The sequence below is a fragment of the Podarcis gaigeae genome (genome assembly GCF_964106915.1).
Source record: "Podarcis gaigeae genome assembly, chromosome: Z".
NCBI classification, from domain to species: Eukaryota; Metazoa; Chordata; class Lepidosauria; order Squamata; family Lacertidae; genus Podarcis; species Podarcis gaigeae.
Window position 1 is genome coordinate 20,462,012 of NC_139691.1, and position 20,702 is coordinate 20,482,713.

Here is a 20,702-nt window from a genome sequence, read left to right on the forward strand (position 1 = left end):
CCTGCTGCTGCAGCACTGCCACCACACGATTTCTGTTCTCATCCTGAAGCAAAGTTCATAACTGTCAGAGCTGCCCCAAGGTCCCAGCTCACAGAGGACCAACGCCAGATCGTCGTTATATACAAAAATCTTTATTGAAGTTCAGTTTTCATTTCAAAGCCGTAGCGTGCAGCTCTACGTCTTAAACCCTAGACCGCCGAAGCTCCGTCTGAATCTCCTCCCCTTCCACACCACTTTAAGACTCTAGCCTTGCTCCACCTCTTCCTTAGCTCCTTCCTCCTCTGGGCCCTCCTGCCCGCTGGGGTCTCACCCTTTCTGGACTCTTCTGACGCTGAGTCCCCGGATTCACTCCCCACCTTCCGGCGGGCTTTAGGACCTGGTTCCCTATCCGGGCTACCTGCCGTGCCGCTCGCCTGTACATTTGAACTTGGCGCGCGCGCCCAGTCGGCAACCTTCCTTTTGACCATTCCCTCGCTCCCCGATGGAGGCGTGGTCAGCCCTAACTCATCTTCTCTCCCTCCTGGAGGAGACGCTGGCCCTGATACCTGGGATTCTTCCCCCCCACTACGCTCTGGTGGGGAAACTGGTCCTGATCTCCAGCCGCTGCTCTGGGAGTCACCGCTGGCCCCTTGCTCCTGGCACGTCCCCCCTGGGACCCCCCTTGCCCTGGCCATCGGCGCCCCCTTCTGTGAATCTTCCGATTCGCTGGAGAGGCTCATGGAATCTCTCGGGCCACTGTCGTCTTCTCCTACACTGCCCTCAGATTCTTCCCCTTCGCTCTCCATTTCCTGTGCTTCTGCTCCTGAGCCCCTGACAATAACCCAAGGTACTATTTCTGGGCTAGCATAATCTGTAACCTGAAGTGTCTGTAACCCGAGGTATCACTGTACTGGAGAGTACAAATTGGCTAGAAATCGTAAGGAGATGTCTGAGAAAAGCAGTAGAGATTATTGATTTGCTAGAAGCAGAGAATACAAATGTTCTCCTTATAGAAGAGAATGCTTCTGACCTGTGTTGTGTAATCTCCTGCCTGGTTCAAGTTATGATGGATGCACACTGCAGAACTAAGCTGGGATTTCAGAGTCTTATTCAAAAAGAATGGATCATGGGAAGGCATACTTTCCTGGATCAGTGTAACCATCTGTGGCAAATTGATAGAGAGGAGGCACCAGTTTTCTTGTTGTTCTTGGATTGTGTATGGCAGTTGGTTCAACAGTATTTACTAGCCTTTGAATTTACAGAGACTTACCTAACTGTCTTGCCGGATAGTATGTACATTCCAGTATTTAGCACCTTCTTCTTCAGTTCTATGCATCAAAGAGACACTACCACGTATGGAGGAAGCCTTAATACAGAAGGCACCAAACTTAGTTATCTTCAAGTTTGGGACTGGTCTGTGCAGTTTGAACCTAAGGCACAAGCCTTGCTGAATAATCCTCTTTATGCTGAGAAGCCAAAACAAGATAAGAGTCAGAAAAAACCTACACAATTCAAGCATCAATGAAAGCTTCTCTTACCAGTGACACAAACAAAACCATCCCCCAAAAGAGGGTTTTTAAAGGAAGAAATGGACCAATTAATAAAAGAACCTCCTTGGCAAAAGGATCAGCAGGCTGATAACATCTGCTGATAAGCTACAGAATACCTCCAGAGAATTTTGGGAGTTGGCACTCCAAATCTGCAGATCTCCATGGAATCCTGCTGGCACGCTTAGAGGGACCAGAAGTGTGGGTGCAGAGATATTTGCGATGGATCCTGGAAGCTCAGCTGCCTAGTGGTGGGACAGTTGCCACTGCAACAAAAGTCTGGGATGTGATGGAGGATGTGCAAGCTTTGCAGAAGAAAATGGATGAAGAACGCAGCCAGTTTCTCTCAGAGGAGGGTGCTGCAGCAGAGTCTGTCTTCCAGAGAAATCCTGCTCACCTGTCTTCTTTATTTCCATTTGCTTGGCTCCAAAGACATTCCCTCAAGCCAGTTTTACCTACAAGCACCTGGAAAGATTTGGAATGTGAGGACTTGGCTAGGAGAGATGATGGGTATGTTGATTTAGGGGATGTTTGATGTGAGGCTTATGCTCACAAACAGAAATGAAAATACTGGCACACTTCTCTCCAAACACAAAATTGGTTTCCTGGCAGTGGCTTTCCCTTCTGCCCAATGAAGCTTTTAGCATATGAAGATTTCCTCACTTGAGCACCCGCAATATTTTCTACATGAGTTTTGATCAAGCATTTTAATTAGTTCTTCCCATAAGCATGGGAAATACATAGCTGTGTTGCATAGGGCCCAGTTGAAAAATAAAGTAAAATACAAATTAGTTGCTCAATCATGGAAAGAGTTAAGGTGTTGGGGCACTCTCAAAATCATAATAAACTTCTTGTTGGAACATAAAGGGGTGGTGGCCTCAGAAATATCCACCAGAATTTAAAAATGTCCTAGCCAGGTAAGAGTGTCCTCCAGGCACATCTTATAATGCATAGAAAAATATGTGCTGTTTGAAAGACACCCCCGGCGTTTCTAAGAAGAATCAGGTGCCATATTTTGTTTTGTTTTGTTTTTAATGAACTTGACAGGTTCATATTTGCCTTTTTAAAACTCCCAACTAGAGAAATACTAGGTGTTTCTCTCATTCATCCTACTTGTTCTGATCATCCATGATCTGCAGAATAATAGTTCATTGTTGTATCTTAATAAGTGTCTTTATTTTCAGTAACTTAAGAAAAATAAGTCCTTAGACTTGAAAACTAAAGCGTTCAATCTGTGCACATTATTTTATTATGTATTTCAAAAAAATTACATACCACTTGATTATAGAAAACTTACAAGTGGTTTACAAAAAGAATAAAACAGTACAATTATTAGGAAAAACACATTCAAAAAATTAAAACCAGCAATAAACTAAAACCACACTAGCATTCTTAATATCTGGATAGGCTTGTCTAAACAAAAAAGTTTTTAGCAAGCACTGCAAAAAGCACAGGGAAGGCATCTGCCTGATGTCAACAGACAAGGAGTTTAGGAGCCACCACAGTAAAAGGTCAATTCTGCACAATACACAAAATGCCTCTGAAATTAAAATTGCCAATCTTTACTATTGACTGTAGGTGACAATCAAAGGAGATGTCGCCTTACAGTCCCCTGTGCCACCCTGCTTTCCTCCACTACTGTATTTAGGAGATACAAAAGTGGTCATGTATAAGTGACCCAGTCCTCTTCCAGCTCAGCTCTCCCACACCGCCTAGCAGCTAGGTGAAGTAGGGATGGAGGAAAGGTCCACCCATTAGCCTGGGTTGCCCTGTCACTTAGTTGCAGCTCTTGTAGCCTTGCTCATCCTTTTGAGATGCTGATAACTAAGCTTAAGTAGCCGGTTAAGCTAAGGTACCCATCCAACCAGTTCAGCAAACTCCTCTTGCCAAATTTTAATCTCACTGGGCCCGATAACTGGAAGGGGCTCAGGGCATCATCCAATTGACCACCCGACTTCCGGAGGCGGCGACTTCCGGAGGCGGCGCAAAACGGCAATGGCGGTCCTCTTTACTCTGTGAAGAGGGGCTCCGCGAAAAAGGGTCGTCCGCTGCGGCAAAGCGGAGACCCATTAAGAAAAACCACAGGCAGAGCGAGCCTGTGGCCGTGGGACTCGGCGGGCGCCAAAAGCCCCCCCAGAAACGAAGAAGGAACCTCGTAAGGGGCTCCGGAACGTGAAAGGGGGAGCGGCGCTGTGAGTTCATCGCTCTTTTCGTGGAAGCAAAGCCGCGCTGCTGCTGCTGATGAGCGTTGACCTTTCTTCTTGAAAACATCGAAATTGGCTGCAACATACCCGTGAGTAAGGGGAACTAAATATTGGACTAAAATTCTGGAATTTGGCTGAAAACGGGAGGCGAGTAACAGGAAGTCCGTCTCCCGATCTTGCTAACTAGATCAAAGCAACGGCTCAGAAGAGCGCTGAAGCGTCCAAAAGGGATCGTAAAAGCAAAACAAGGGCACATTGATAGACTTTGTAGTGAAAAGACAAGCGGGAAATCTTTGTAAAATTTGTGGACTTTATTTTTGGAACTTTCTTCCTAATTTCGAGCTATGCGGAGTTAAAAGGGACAACCCAGTTGTCGGACTGTCAGTGCGCAAAAGAGAACTGTCAAACTGCTGATACTGTTATTGGAGTTTAAACTGTTACATAGACTGAGATATTAACGTTTAAACATTGTTGCTGGGACCCTTCTTGACACCTTGTGGCCTTTTTTCAAGAAATAGAAAGCCCGGGGAACCTTCCTTTTGTGCTCTGGAACTACTAAGATTTAATATAGGGAATATAAGAACTTCAATGGCGGAAAAGAGTTCTCTCCTTCCTTGAAACTTCGAAATACCCCCCCCCAGAGGATTGTGGAGACATAGAGGCCTGGGAACTGTACTTTATTGTGACTTTCTGTGGTTAAATTGTTTACACTCTGGACTTGTCTGACTCATGGAATAAAAGATAATTTGACCTTGAACAGAGGCAGGTGTGGAATGAGTGGCTCAGGGAGAACAAGAGCAGCCAAAGCTAAAGAAAAAGAAAAGAAACCGGTGCAACTTGTTCAAACAACCCTAACTCATCAACGTAGATCATCTGTCCCAACTGTGCTGATAGCACAGGAGGTGGAAGTTGAAGAGCCTGCTGCAGAAGATATGGCAACTTGAGGATCTGAAACAGTCCTGAAACAAATTTTGGAACAACTGGCAATTTTAAATCAAAAAGTGGACAATCGATCATCAAAAACTGATCAAGCTACATCCTCTATTAGTAAATTATCTGATCAGGTTTCCCAGCACACTCAGGCAATTGAGAAACTGCAAGGAGCCACGGCTGAAAACTATAAATTAGCTGTGGAAGCCAGTCAAAAAGCAGAACAGGCGAACAAAAAGGTTGATGAGATTAAGGGGGAAGTAAGGCCTCTGAAAAGACAGGTAGGGGAACAACAAGCCTACCTGTCATTGGTTGAACTGAAAAGTAAGGAAAATAATCTCAGGTTAAGGGCCATCCCAGAACTGGAGGAAGGAAATTTAGAGGGATTCTTGACACTTTTGTTCTCCAAATTCCGGGGGATTGAGGAAGACAAGGATTTCAAAATTGTGACGGCTTTTAGACTGGGAAAATCGATAAAGAAAGATAAGTCCAGAGACTGTTTGGTTATTTTGAGATCAAGAGAGGAAAGAGACAAGATACTAGGCCTACATTTTAAAAAATCTTTGGAGATAGAAGGTAAAAAGGCTGAAATTTACAGAGACATACCCAAACATCTTTTGGATCTTAGGACCACTTACACAGATCTGACCAAACTGCTGAGATATAACGCAATCCCTTATAGGTGGGAGTTTCCGCAAGGACTATCATTTACTTACAAAGGAAGGAAAGTAAGAATTAAAACACCTGAGGACCAGCAGAAGTTCCTACACGACCACGAGGAGGACCTCCAGAAAGGAGCTGCAGCTTCTTGGCCACCACCACCACCGGGACCATCTCCAAAACCTACACCATCTGGATCTGGACCAGCACTACCACCTCCGGGATCGGAGGGAAACCTAGACACCCCATTGTAGGACCCACCAATTAGACCAGGATGTCTTTGCAGCTTCTTAGTTGGAATATAAATGGCGGAAATTCTCCGGAAAAAAGAAGAAAAGTATTCCATATTTTGAAAAAAGAACAATTGGACATTATTTGCCTGCAAGAAACACATGTGACAAGGCTCCACAGAAAAGTGCTAATTAACAAAAGATTAGGCCAAGAATTTATTTCTTCGGATAAAGTCAAGAAAAGAGGAGTGGTGATATATGCAAAGGAGAGCCTGTCACCGAAATTTCTATTTAAAGATGAACACGGCAGAATTTTGGCGATTGAAATCCAGACACAAGGAGAAAATTTTTTGATATTAGGAATATATGCTCCAAATGAAGGAAAATCGGAATTTTTCAGGAAGCTGCATGAGATTATGCTGGACTACTTAGATTACAACAACATCATTATGTTGGGTGACATGAATGGGGTTGTGTCTGTAAATATGGATAAGTCGCAAAGCGTTAACATAACGAAAGATGGCAGACTACCTAAAACTTTTTTTTAAATGACTGACAATGTGGACTTAATTGACATATGGAGGGTTAAGAACCCCCTAGGAAAAGAAGGAACTTTCTTTTCTGAAGCTCATCTGACATGGACACGAATCGACCAAATATGGATAACTAGAGGACTGGCACCCAAGACTAGAAAGGTGGAAATCTGCCCAAAAACCTGCTCCGACCATAACGCTTTGAAAATGGAACTGAGACTAAATACAACCGGATCCTTTAGATGGAAAATGAATGACACCTTACTAAGGGACGAGAAGATTGTTAAGAAGGCCCAAAAAACTTTAAAGGACTATTTTGAGATAAATTTAAATACCACTGTGGAAAAAAGAACAATCTGGGACGCAAGTAAAGCAGTCATGAGAGGGTTTCTAATACAACAAAATACGATCAAGAAAAAGCTCTGGAATGAAAAGAAGGAGAAGATATTGGAAAAAATAAGAGATGGAGAAAAAAAATTAAGATCCAGGCCCAAGTCGAAGGAAGTGCTGAGAGAAGTGAAATTTTTCCAAGCACAATATTTGAAATTGATAAATCAAGAGGTGGAATGGAAAATTAAACAAATGAAACAAAGATCTTTTGAATCAGCAAATAAGTGTGGGAAACTGCTAGCATGGCAGTTGAAAAAGAGACAAAAACTTAATACAGTTACAAATCTAGAGATTGAAGGGAGAATGGTTCAGAAACCCGAGGAAATTAGAAAGTGCTTCCAGAGATATTTCAAAGAACTTTATTCACAAGGGCCGCAGAAAGATTCGGAGGTGGACCAATTTCTTAAAACTAACGGATTACAGAAAATACCTCAGGAAATGAGAACAACCCTGAATAGTAATATCACACAGCAAGAAATTGAAAGTGCCATTCAGAACCTTCAATTAGGCAAATCTCCAGGCCCCGATGGACTTACCTCCAAATATTATAAGGTTTTGAAGGACTATTTGATACAACCTTTGTTGGAGGTCTGTAACCAGATTATGGAGGGGAGGAAGGCACCGGAAACGTGGAAAGAAGCTTTCATCACATTGATACCTAAACTAGAAACTGAAAAGACCCAGCTTAAGAACTACCGCCCCATCTCACTCCTAAATGTGGACTACAAAATTTTTGCGGACATTTTGGCAAGTAGGTTTAAAAAAGTGCTTAATGAAGTGATCCATAAGGACCAGGCCGGCTTTCTCCCTGGTAGGCATTTGTTTGATAACACAAGAAACATTATCGACATTTTGGAACTTCTACAAACAAATCTTAACACTAGAGCGGTGTTAATCTTTATTGATGCGGAGAAAGCCTTCGACAATATCTCTTGGATGTTTATGAAGAGAAACTTGGAAGGGATGGGAGTGGGACGGGGGTTTGAAAATGGAATAGAAGCAATATATTCAGAACAAAAAGCCAAATTGATAGTAAACAATGTGGTGACAGAGGAGTTTAAAATTGAAAAAGGGACACGGCAGGGGTGCCCTCTATCCCCCCTATTGTTTATTTCAGTTCTGGAGGTACTATTGAACATGATTAGAAAGGACCGGTTGGTACAGGGAATTGAGGTCGGAGTGAAACAATATAAATTGAAAGCATTTGCAGATGACCTGGTATTAACATTACAGGAGCCAGTCTCTAGTACTAAAAGAGTGTTAGAATTAATTTCTGACTTTGGTTGGGTGGCGGGATTTAAGCTGAACAAGCAAAAAACTAAGGTTCTAGCAAAAAATCTGACAACTACAGAAACAGATGAGTTCCTGAAAGAAACAGAACTAAATGTGGTTAAAAAAGTAAAATACCTAGGGGTGTATCTGACCTCCGAAAATTTGAATTTGTTTAAGGATAACTACGAGAAATGTTGGTCAGAAATCAAAAGAGATTTGGAAACATGGTCAAGATTGAAACTTTCCTTGTTGGGCCGAATAGCAGCTATAAAGATGAATGTACTGCCGAAAATGTTATTTTTGTTTCAGGCCCTACAGATCGTGGACAAGGTGGAATGTTTTGGAAAGTGGCAGAAGGATATTTCCAAGTTTGTTTGGCAGGGCAAAAAGCCCCGAATAAAGTTTAAAATATTAACTGATGCGAAAGAAAGAGGGGGATTTGCCCTGCCAGACTTGAGGTTATATTATGAATCTGCAGCCTTCTGCTGGTTGAAAGACTGGATTTTACTGGAAAACACTGATGTCCTAGATCTGGAAGGGTTTGACAATGCTTTTGGGTGGCATGCGTATTTGTGGTATGACAAGGTTAAAGTGCACAAATTGTTTAAAAACCACATTGTCAGAAGAGCAATTTTGATGGTCTGGACAAAATATAAAGACTTATTGGAGAGTAAGACTCCGAGGTGGCTCTCACCGGTGGAGGCCAAGGCACGTAAGAGACTTAACATGGAGGCCAATTAGCCTAAATATGGGGAAATAATTGAAAAAATTGGAGACAATTGGAGGTTGCAGAGCTTGGAAAAGCTAAAAAACAAGGTGCGAGATTGGTTGCACTATGCACAAATTCAAGAGGTTTTTAAAGTGGACAAGAAGGTTGGATTCCAGGTGGAAAAATCGAAACTAGAGACAGAACTGTTAGAGCCAAAAAATAAACTACTTTCGAGAATGTATAACTTGCTGCTTAAATGGAATACTCAGGATGAGACAGTCAAATCCGCCATGATAAAATGGGCGCAGGATTTGGGGCATAACATTATGTTTGAAGACTGGGAAAGGTTATGGAACACCGGAATGAAATTTACGGCATGTAGTGCCTTGAAGGAAAACATTATGAAAATGATATACCGGTGGTACATGACCCCAGTCAAGCTTGCTAAGATATATCACCTGTCTGATAATAAATGTTGGAAATGTAAAGAGGCGGAAGGGACATTCTTTCACCTCTGGTGGACCTGCCCGAAAGTGAAGGCCTTTTGGGAGATGATTCATAATGAACTAAAAAAGGTACTTAGATTTACCTTACCTAAGAAACCGGAGGCCTTTCTCCTGGGCATGGTGGACCAGAGAGTGCTTAAGAAAGATAGAACTTTTTTTATGTACGCCACTACAGCAGCAAGGATCCTGATTGCAAAGCATTGGAAGACACAAGATCTACCCACACTGGAGGAATGGCACACGCAGTTGATGGACTATATGGAACTGGCCGAAATGACTGGCAGAATCCGAGACTTGGGAGAAGAAACAATTGAGGAGGACTGGAAAAAAATTAAGGACTATTTGAAAAAACATTATAAGCTGTATGAATGTTAAAAAATGCACCTTTTAGGAAATTCTAGCTTCAGCAATGATAAACTAAAGAAATGGAAATTAAGGCACAAGAAGTCAGAGGTAGAATAATGAAACAACTTTATTGTGTTTAAATGAAAATGTACATGATTTGGGTTATAACACACTTGAAATTAGGTAACATGATAAAATGAAGGATACAATAAGTATTGAAACAAGTTAACAAATTGCTGATGTTCTGTATTACAGAGAATGCAGGGTTGGGAGGATGCGGGGAAGTCCAGTAGACTTGGAAAAAAGAACATGAAAATTTGTAACCTTTCTATTTTATTCTTATAATCTGTTTTCTATTCTTTTTTCTGTATTTCATAAACTCAATGAAAAATATTATAAAAAAAAAACAATTGACCACCCAAGCCCACAACAGTATTCCTGTGTCAATTAATTCTCCTGTGTCCATGAAATATACTCAGAGTCCTGCAGTGATTTCATGCTCTTTATTGCAGCTTGTAAAACAGTGATTGAATTTCCCTCCCAAACCTCAGGCTTTTATATAGATTATTTACACAATGAGTGGCTGATTCTGCTTCCCTTCTGGAGCCTGGTTGGTCTTCTCCTGCAAGCCAATCAGTTGTTGCATTCTATGATCTTACCTGCCTACTGTTCTAGGATCCAAGCTTAGTACATAACAGTCCAAGAGCTTTTCTAATTGTTCTGTGGTTGTGCCTTGAGAAAATCTTATCTTACCTGCTGAACTGAAGCAAAATCCCTCTTCAGATTTTCTGTGCAACTGACACAGCCAAGTCAGAAGATAAAGTCAGATTTTTGCAAGGCACAGTTGTGAAACCATGAGAAAAACTTTCAGACCCATTAGAATGAATCTGAATACAATACAATCAAAACATGGGTCAAGTGAAAGTGTGGATGAGCCTTAACTTCAGAGGGCTAGATGTGAAGGCAGAACCATGTCCAGAAGCAAGTGCAAGCAGGGAGTGACTTCACAGAGCAAATGGTCTCTTATGCCTAATCCAACTGCTATGGACTACACCTCCCATCAGCCCCAGCCAGCACAACCATGAGCTGATGGGAGTTGTAGTACAATTCAGCTGGAGGGCCCCAGGTTGGTGAAAACTGGTTCAATCCCCTCAGCTGAGGTTGAGCTCCAAATACAGAAATAGACACAAATCTCTTACCTCAAGGGGAGAGGAGTCACTCTGCCCCATAGAACACCATTTGTAAAGTAAAAAAAAAAAAAAAAACCACATGAAAGAATATCATTGGGGGGGGGGCAAGGGAGCAATATGCCAAAGACCTCTGGTTCCAAATCCTTGCATCCTTGTTGAGTGAAACAGGACTTTGCAGAAGCCATGCTAACTTTTCTTCTGCAGGACTTGTTCTTCTGTGCTAGGTATTTCCACTGCTTTTCCTGGAACAGATGCACTGTGAAACCCTCACGTCACTGATGGAGCCAAGAATTGATTCTGGAAATCATGTCATGTAATTCAGCCCTTGTTCTTCACAACAGGTTCTCTGATTCAAGCCAGCAGCAGTGGATGCTTTCCAGTCTGAGAAGTGATGGTTTTGCTGTCCTTTCTGCAGTCAGATGCATGATTTGAAACCTCAATTCCAAGCACAGATATATTAAAAAGCCTGGCTCTTTTATATCTCTCTGCCTTGCTCTCATGACATGTTCCAAAAGTCTACAGTGCAAGGAGATATCCTTCTGAGACTGATTCTCTTATGCCAAAAGCATTTATGAAGTTTGCAGCAACCGCACACACAAAAAAACCCAAAGCCCCAAGAATTAAACAATATTAAAGTAAGATGGAAACTTTTGAATGGATGACTCATTGTCCAGGGACCGGGGGCGGGGGGGGGGGCACAGGAGATCCAGCAGCTCCTTTCTAGCTTTTCTGGAAACAAAACTAGATATCAGTATTCAAGAAAGAAAGAAAGAAAGAAAGAAAGAAAGAAAGAAAGAAAGAAAGAAAGAAAGAAGAAAAAGAGAGGCCCTTTGTGCCAAGTAGTTTTCTAGCACCATTGCTATACAGCCACAGAAAGAGGAAAAGACACTTATGTGGCATTATCGTTTTCAGTAATAAAAAGCAGAATCTTCAGGCACACAAACAAAATGTGCACATTGGTTTTTTAAACTGTGAATCCAATGAAGCTGAAAGCTGGAGGATTCAGGACAGATAAAGTCCTCCTCAATGTAGTGCAGAGTTAGACTATGGAACTCACTCCCACAGGAAGGCGGGTTTGGCCACCACCTCTGGTGGCTTTAAAAGAGGATTAGACAAATTTGTGGAGGAAAAGAGGGCTATGGATGGCTACTAGCCATGATGGCTGTGCTCTGCCTCCACAGTCAGAGGCAGCAATGCTTCTGAACACCAGTTGCTGGAAGCCACAGGAGGGCAAAGCATTCTTGTTCTTGAAGTCAGCTTGCTGACTGAAAGGGGTTTGTTGTTCTGTATTGGTTTCCCATAATGGGCAACTGCAAGAACAGGATGCTGGACTAGATGGGCCATTGGCCCAATCCAGCAAGGCTCTTCTTATGTTCTTCTGGTCATTCCAGAAAGCCTGAATGTTGAGGCAGATTCCCCAACTGACTCCTGAAAGCTTGCTTGCTGCACATAGAGGGGAAGTTAGTGTTTGGAATGCATGAAATGTGATGTAACAGACAAAATGAGCTCAATGTTGCCTTCCCAAAAGAAGAATGAGGATCACTATGGTCCAATACCTGCTTTCAAATATTTAAAAGCCTGTCACAAAGCAGATGGAGAAGAATTGTTCTTTTGAGCTACTGAGGAGGCATGGGAAGTGATGGTGCATTTGAGGTGCTGAGAGGCTTTATGTTAGGAAAAACATCTCAGAATTACCGGGTGATATAATGTTTTACACACAGTCTGTGAAATCATTTACAATCAGATGCTCCTATCCAGAAGCTTTTTGTGTGCATAGAGCCCTTGATACACAATCAGCACTCTTGCCTCCTGAAAGCTTTCCTTCATTTTGTTAATTAATTTAGAATTAGAGACCGTGTTTCAACAAAAGGCATTCGAAGAGCTTTGTCTAGCGAAAAGATGTTTTGGTCAACTTGCTGACACTCTCCATGAGGACAGTCTTTCACAAGTAGATTTCACGGCCTCAAAGGGACAGATCCCTTCGCCTTACCCATACAGTGGTACCTCGGGTTAAGTACTTAATTTGTTCTGGAGGTCCGTTCTTAACCTGAAACTGTTCTTAACCTGAAGCACCACTTTAGCTAATGGTGCCTCCTGCTACTGCTGCGCCGCCAGAGCACAATTTCTGTTCTCATCCTGAAGCAAAGTTCTTAACCCGAGGTACTATTTCTGGGTTAGCAGAGTCTGTAAGCTGAAGCGTATGTAACCCGAGGTACCACTGTATTCTGTTGGAGAGCAACTGCTCTGCAGGAAGCACCCACTTTCCCCCACCTCTTCCAGACCAAGTTCAGGATACTGCCTTGGCCACAAGGACAGGGCTGCACCTGCTATCACACAGTCCTTTCCTCCAACAACTGTATTGGTGGCAATTGGAATCCTCACAGGACAGGATTTTGTGGAATCATAGAACTGTACGACTGGAAAGGACCCCCAGGGGTCATCTAGTACAACCTCTTGCAGTGCACAAATCACAGCTCAACAATCTCTGACAGATCCCCTCCTCCAAAAAAACCCTCTGATTAAAAACCTTCAACGAAACATAGAACCATAAGGAATTCCTAAGGGCCATGTGGTCCACCCCCTGCAATGCAGGAAATGCAACTAAACAATCCCTGACAGATGACTACCCAAACTCTCTTTAGAAACTTTCAATGAATCATCATAGAGTTCGAAGGTACCCCTAAGGGTCATCTAGTCTAACCCCCTGCAATGCACAGCTCAAGAATCCCTGGCAGACCTTTGCTTACAAACCTCCAAGGAAGGAGTGCCCACCTCCTTTCACACAGTGATGCCCTCAGAAAGTTATTCCTGAGTCAGAATCTCCTTTCTTTCCTTTAGATCCATTGGTTCAGGTCCTACCCTCTGGAACAGAAGAAAACAAGGCTCTCATTTCACCTCTCAGTCTCCTCTTGTTCAGAACGGCTGAATAGAGCTTTCAAGTACCTACTCATTAGCGTTTGCTCTTGTTTTAAATGCCTTTGATGTTTTTCATGCTTTTAGTTATCTTACTTGTAATTCACATTGAGATGCTTTAGAAGGTGATTAATAAAACAATAATAATGTTCAAACTATTCATAATACATAAACCCATGCTGCCTACCTCTAGACCAATTTGAGGGAGGCTACTGTTAAAAGGTTTTGTCTGCCTTGGTTCCAGGGGTCTGCAGATCCCACACAGCCTTGCAAATTTATTTCTACTTTTATTAAGAAGCAGTGATAACCAGAACCCCTGAGGTGTGTGATGAAGCCAGCAGCTTGCTGCAGCCGCAGGGAGGAAGGAACCGGAGCCCACAGACGGCTGGTGCAGAGATGGAAATGGCATGCGAGTGCTTGCTAGCAGGATGGCTCTCAGGAGAGGGGTGCACTCTTGGCAACTGAAGCCAGATATCCAAAGGTGTTCTTTCACAAAACATGAATGTGGATGATCAGCATTTTGGAAAGACAACAGAACACGAGGACATGTATCCACCAGCTGCTTTGGGAATGGAAAATGTCATATTCCTGATGAAAAGGGGAGGAGGGGTAGACTGTAATGGAAAACAGTGTCAAAAGCAATCCTAATGGTCAATAATAGTAATATTGTTGAGTTGGACTTGACACTGGGGGGCATCTAGTCCAACCCTCTGCAAACCCGGAATCACAGCTAAAGAATACATGACAGATGGCTACCTGACCTCTGCATAAAAACCTCCAAGGAAGATAAGTCCACCACCTTCAGAGGGAGTCTGTTCCACTGTTGAAAAGCTCTTGTTGTCATAAAGTCCTCCCTAATGTTTAGTCTCCTTCCAGAGAAGGAGAAAGCAAGCTTGTTCCATCTTCCATGTGACAGCCTTTTAGATATTTGAAGATAGCTATCACATCTCCTCTCTTCCAACTAAACGTTCCCAACACCCTCAACCATTCCTCACAAGGCTTGGTATCCAGATCGCCATCATCTTACTTTTACTTCCCTTGCTCTACTATTACTTCCCTTGATCCGGACACTAGACTTCTGTTGATACAGTATTAGCTTTTTTTCTGCCACATCACACTGTTGAATCATGTTCAGCTTGTAGTCTACTAAGACCCCTAAATCCTTTTCACATATGCTTCTGAGAAGCTGGATGTCCCCTATTAAGTAGTGGGTTGACAAAGCAGACGCCACAGAGATTTCTCCAAGTGGTTCTTTATAGTAAGCTGGAACTGAACTGAACAGCAAACAGCTCAGCCGGCCTGCTTTTATAGGCAGCCGGCTGTCAACATTGTAACAACAACAACCCATGGTTTCCCGCCTAAAGTAACTGACGTGGACCTGAGTGAAAACTATATACATGATACTCCTGGTGGCCAGGGTGAGAACTTCAATACAAAACATCCCCCATCTTACATTTGTGCAGCTGGTCCTTACTGCTTAGGTGTAGAACATGACATTTGTCTGTATTGAAATTCATTTTGTTAGTTTTGGCCCAGTTCTCCAATCTGTTAAGGTTATCTTGAATCCTAATTCTGCCTTCTGCAGCATTGGCTTCCCCTCCCAATTTGATATCATCTGCAAAATGGATGAGCATCCCCTCACCACCTTTATCAAAATCGTTTATAAAGACGAGGAAAATGGCCTCCGGAGAGAACCCTGCAGTACCCCACTTCTCCCTTTTTTCCAGAATGATAAAGAACCATTAGTGAATACTCTTTGGGTTGAGTTGGTCAACCAGCTACAAATCCACTTAACAGGTACCTCATCCACATTTTATCAGTTTCTCCACAAGAAAAGCATGGGGGATTCTGTCAAAAGCCTTGCTGATGTTGTACAGTGGTACCTTGGGTTAAGAACTTAATTCATTCTGGAGGTCCGTTCTTAATATGAAACTGTTCTTAACCTGAGGTACCACTTTAGCTAATGAGGCCTCCTGCTGCTGCTGCTGCTGTGCAATTTCTGTTCTCATCCTGAAGCAAAGTTCTTAATCTGAAGCACTATGTCTGGGTTAGTGGAGTTTGTAACCTGAAGCGTCTGTAACCTGAAGCATCTGTAACCCGAGGTACCACTGTATTTTGCTTTTACTATTTTTTGTTGGGAGCCACTCAGAGTGGCTGGGGCAACCCAGTCAAATAGCCAGTATATCATCATCATCATCATCATCATCATCATCATCATCATCATTCTATGTCCACAGCATTTCTCTGATCCATCAAGCTTGTATCCATCAGAAAAAGAAATGAAATTCGTCCGGCATGACTTATTTTTGTAGAAATTCATAGTGGGTCTTAGTAATCACAGCATTATTTTCTTAGTGCTCACAGACTGTATAATTATCTGTTCTAGGATCTTTCCTGGTATTGAAGTCATGCTGATTGGTCGATAGTTACCTGGGTCTTCTCTCCCCCCCCCTTTTTTTGAAGGCCACCCACCACACTGGAGCTTTGCAGGCCTGGCATGACTATGCCTTCAACATATTATGATGGCATCACTTAGAAATGTGTCAGAGATCCAAACAAAACAATGAGGCATTGAGGAAAAAAATCTGTGCAGGGATCAGAACTGGCTAAGACAATTGGTGTGCAATTTCCTGCCCCCATGGTGCAAAGAAATATTAAAGGAAATTTAGCCAGATGCAAAAAGCAGATGGATTTGGAGCTCCTGTCAGGAAGCGCCTTTCAAAATGTGAAAACTAAAACCAGGGCTAAAATATGTCCTGGAAAGAAGCTCCTCCAACTCTATTTTTGAGAGAGGAAACTTTCCTCTCCTCCAGGGTTTGGTTATGAAATCTTCTGTTGGTGGTCCCTTTAACAGAGGATTGAGATTTCTCCTCCTCCTCTTGTAAATGGTGCCCCTTCTGGTGACAAGGGTCACCTAGTCCAGCTCCCTGCAATGCAGGAACCACCCCTAAAGAACCATAGGATTATGGAGTTTTAAGGGACCCCAAGGGTCATCTGTTCCTACCCCTTGCAATCACAGCCTTGCTAGGTGCCTGCACTTCAAAGCCTGAGGAAGACATCAGGAGGCAACATCTTCCACGAGGCTGCAGACTGCTGGAGAAATGCATGCTGGGAAGAAACCTCCTTCGTCATGAACTACGTTGGGGTGACAAGGTGAGCTCATAACCCCACTAAAATCCTAAACACATTACTAGGTGCCTTGAGAACGAGGCAGAAAAATTGAAAGTTCTTTCAAAGGTTGAGTGGGAAAATATCCAAGGAATTGGAAGACAGATTTTGACTCAGCGATACTTTTAAATAAAACAGACAAAATATATGAAGTGAGAGTAGAACTTATCACACATCCCCAAATGGTTTTGTTAGCAGTTGAAAATGGGAGACCAGCTGTCCTTCTGGAAGGCGCCTGTCCACCATGACTTGTCTGTTCATTGAGGTACCTCTGATTATATTTTGCCACTTCCCCCGCATCTCCTGCCACTTCTAGTCATCATACTTCCAGAATTAAATAACCGCCTTTGACCAGCGGCCTCACAGATTAATTTTTATCCCCTCACACCCATCAAAAGTAGTTTGCCTTATACAAAGTCAGACCACTGGATCCATCTAACTCAGTAGTGTCTACACTGACTGGCAGCACTCTCTCTCAGGCCTATCTGGGGATGCCATTGAGGACTGAACCCAGGACTTTCCACGTGCAAAGCAGTGCACAGAATCATAGCATTGTAGAGGTGGAAGGTACCCCCAAGGGTCATCTAGTCCAACCCCCTGCAATGCAGGAATCTCAACTAAAGTATCCATGGCAGATGGCCACCCAATCTCTGCTGAAAAACCTCCAAGGAAGGAGAGTTCATCTCCTCTCAAGGGAATCTGCTGTACTCAGAGGCGTAGGAAGGTCAGGTGGTACCCGGTGTGGAAAATTTCTTGTCAAACCCACCCCCCATTGAATTTTTTTTATTTTTTTTTATTATTTTTTTGGCCTGCAAAAACGGTTTTACGTTATTTCATATTTTCTTACAAAGGAATGTGGATTCTAGGCCTCTGATAACAAGTAGGTGACTATGGACAGATAAATCTACAGGATGGATTGTGTTTTGGCTTGTGTTGTTTTATCTATGTTTATTGTTTATTTATTTAATAAAATTTATTTTTAAAAACCTGCAAAGTGGTTTACCAAAACAAAAAACCACCACAGCAGTAAAATCAAGAAAAATTAACAATCCTCCTTTAAAACATACAAGAGCTAAAATATTAAGATTAAAATTACTTCAATTTCCTAAGCATCTAGTATGCTTGCCTGAAGAATGCTTTTAGCAGGTGCCCGAAAAGAGTCGAGCAGAGGCATGTGCTTTGTTGCAATAGGCGGGGAGTTCCAAAGTGCAGATGCTGTCACAGTAAACAATGCAGTACAGGTATTTATGTGGAACCTGTAGTAGTGCTTGAAACTACTTAAGGGGAGCTTTTATTTATCGAGATTTCACCATGCTCTGTATTATCTGAAAAGGAAAACATTTATTTAAAAAACAGGACTGCACAGCAGCAATCTAGTCTTATCATGATCAGTGGGACTTATTCCCGAGCCGACGGTGAATAAGATGGGCTGCAATCCTAAGCACCCCTTGCATCCAACTTGTACCTAAAACTCGGCACAAGCCGCACCAGAGAATTGTAGAGTTGGAAGGGACCCCTGAGGGTCATCTAGTGAAACCCCTGGGACAATGCAGGAATCTCAACTAGACCATCCCTGACAAATGGCCATGCGTCTCTGTTTTTCCCCTCAGCCAAGACACACAACAATGGAGACTGGAGGTGAGGGAAAAGATAAATTTTGACAACTAGACCAGCCCTGACCGATGGCCATCCATCTTCTGTTTCTCCCTTCTGCCAGGACACACAACAACGGAGACTGGAGGTGGGGGAAAAGATAGATTTTGACAACTAGACCATCCCTGACCGATCGCCATCCTTCTTCTGTTCTTCCCCTTAGCCAGGACACACAATGGATAAAGACACAACAACAGAGACTGGAGGTGGGGGAGGGAAGCCCAGCAGAGGGTAGGGCAGTAGGACGGTTCATAAAGAACTTTTTTTAAAAAAAATGCCTGCTCCAAAGGTCTTATCTTACTAAACTAGGGATTATATAGCTATATCTGAAACTTCATGCATATCTCCACTGAATTGAAATTTCAGATTTCACAATATAGGAAAACGGCCAAGTAAACAGCTATTTTCATGGAGGAGGGTCAAGATATTAACTTATATGCATGAAATTTCATATATAGCTATACAATCCCTAGTGTAGTAAGATAAGACCTTTGGAGCAGGCATTTTTTTAAAAAAAGTTCTTTATAAACTGCTCTAGTAGGGCAGTAATTGTTCCTTGATAATTTGTCACCCCCCTCCATGATGGCACTTGGGGTGGACTGGCCCCCGCTCCCCCTTCCTATGCCCCTGGCTGTACTGTCAAACAACAGCAGGCCCAGGACAGAACCCTGTGGCACACTACTTGTCATTTTTTCCCAGGACAAACCATTCGAGAGCACTCTGGGTTTGGTTGGTCAGCCAGCTACAAATACACCTAACAATGAGCTACAGCCCTTCACAAATAGGAATAGTGATAGCTGCTTTAGCTACAGCCCTCCCTTTAAAAATAAGACTCCAGTCCTCATGGTTCTAGAGAAAGGAATTGGAGGAAGCTGCCTTATACAGAGTCCGATCATTGTTCCATCAAGCTCAATAGTGTCTACACTGGCTGGCAGCAGCTCTCTGGGATTTCAAGCAATGCTGTCTCTCAGCAATATCTGGAGATTCAAACTTGGAACCTTCTGTGTGCAAAGCAGATGCTTTATCACTGAGCAATGGTCCTTCGCAATAAGCATAGGAATAGCTGCTTTAGCTATGGACCTTCCTTTAAAAGGAAGATGCCAATCCTCATGGTTCTATAGAAAGGGCCAATTTAAACAAGAGTCTAGGAAGTTGCCTTATACCAAGTCAGGCGAATCTACATTTCTTCTTCTTCTTTTTTTGATAGAGTTACAAGCTTTGGTGGATCAGGGCAATGCTGTGAACATAGTGTGTCTTGATTTCAGTAAGGCTTTAGACAAAGTCCGCCATGAAATTCTTGCAGAAAAGCTGGTAAACTGTAGGCTGGGCGAGGTAACTGTTAAGTGGATTTATAGCTGGTTGGCTGACCGAACCCAAAGAGGGCTCACTAATGGTTCCCCAACATCTTGGGGGGAAAGGACAAGTGGGGTGCCACAGGATTCTGTCCTGGGCCAGTTGTTGTTCAGTGTCTTGGACCATGTTATCCTCAACGAACGCTCTCCTCAATTTTGGGGTAGCAATTGCAATTTTTGCAACTTTGTCTGTCACAATTTTGTCAAAACCAGGCAGCTAATGATTTTCACTTGATCACCTGCATCAGGCTTCTTAAATAACAAATGAAGGATAAAATTAGCTCTTGGTTCAGAAAACAAAATTATAAAATTAATAACGCTTTGTAAGAACAGATAAGCTTCCAGGAGTTTAGTTTGTTAGTAAAAGATTCAGAGATAAAATCTTACAGCAACATTTTCTATCTAAGCTGAAAATTGATTAATACAGACATGACTGTGTTGAAAGAAATCCCATTGAGAATAAAAGAAAAGACTGTATTTTCCTGACAGACCTACTTAAGCAGAAAAGAATCCAATGGTGGTGTTCAACTTTGAACAAAGATTCCGACTTAATACAGTACAGAAAACAAGAGAATTTATGGAGAGATTATATATCTGATATGGAAGAAATACAAATTAAGATGTGGGATTGGGGGCTCCAGGTATGGATGTGACAAATTAACTTGCCTGGCTATGTATTACGCAGTTCTAATGTGGAATACAAATGGAACAAAGCTCTGCAAAAGAGGGAAAAGATATTTCATCATTTGAATAAACTGAAATTGGACTTAATTTGCTTGCAAGATTCACATACAGTGGTACCTTGGTTTTAGAACAGCTTAGTTTATGAACTTGGAAACAGAACACTGCAAACCCAGAAGTAGGTGTTCCGGTTTGTGAACTTTGCCTTGGAAGCTGAACATGTTCTGCTTCCTGTTGAGTGTGTTCCATCTCTAAATTGAGTTCCCCGCTGCTAATCAGAGGCTTCCTGTTGAGTCTGTCAGCTGTTGAATCCCGAGCACCCATGCAAATATCACCAGAGGTGATATTTGGAGCTTTCGTTTTTGCTGGTTTTTTGCATTTTTGTTTGTGTGGCTTTTTCATTTTTGTGACTGTGACTTGTTCTTCATTTTATGGAACTG

The 20,702-nt window shown here is 42.6% G+C and overlaps 1 pseudogene across 1 annotated transcript; it reads left to right on the forward strand.

Moving 5' to 3' along the window:
- The first annotated feature begins 886 nt into the window (after positions 1-886).
- LOC310837133 (myotubularin-related protein 12 pseudogene) lies at positions 887-2,717 on the forward strand (annotated as a pseudogene). Its single transcript has one exon. The product of its transcript is annotated as a myotubularin-related protein 12 pseudogene (transcript).
- Positions 2,718-20,702: the final 17,985 nt, after the last annotated feature.